We start from the raw sequence: 632 nt of genomic DNA on the forward strand, positions 1-632 counted from the left end.
TGTGGAGGAGCAGCGGGTCTACTCTGAGCTCCTCCCGGGTGACCGAGCTCCTCACCCTATCTCTAAGGGTGCGCCCGGCCACCCGGCGGAGGAAACACATTTCGGCCGCCTGTATCCGGGATCTTGCCCTTTTGGTCATGACCCAAAGCTCATGACCATAGGTGAGAGTCGGAACATAGATTGACCAGTAAATCGAGAGCTTCGCCTTACAGCTCAGCTCCTTCTTCACCACGACGGACCAGTACATTGACCGCATTACTGCAGAAGCTGCACCGATCCGCCTGTCAATCTCCCGTTCCATCCTTCCCTCACTTGTGAACAAGACCAAGCTCCTGCTCCGGTCGTACAGGGACCGTACGGCCCTTAACAAAAGGCCCCGAACCCCGTACTCCCGGAGCACCCCCCACAGGGCGCCACGAGGGACATGGTCGAATGCCTTCTCCAGATCCACGAAACACATGTGGACTAGTTGGGCAAACTCCCATGAACCCTCCACCACCCTGAAGAGGGAATAGAGCTGGTTCAGTGTTCCACGGCCAGGACGAAAACCGCATTGTTCCTCCTGAATCCGAGGTTCGACTATCGGTTGAATTCTCCTCTCCAGTACCCTGGCATAGACTTTCCCAGGGAGG

This window comes from Monopterus albus, unplaced genomic scaffold, assembly GCF_001952655.1.
Source record: "Monopterus albus unplaced genomic scaffold, M_albus_1.0 scaffold47.1, whole genome shotgun sequence".
Taxonomy (NCBI): domain Eukaryota; kingdom Metazoa; phylum Chordata; class Actinopteri; order Synbranchiformes; family Synbranchidae; genus Monopterus; species Monopterus albus.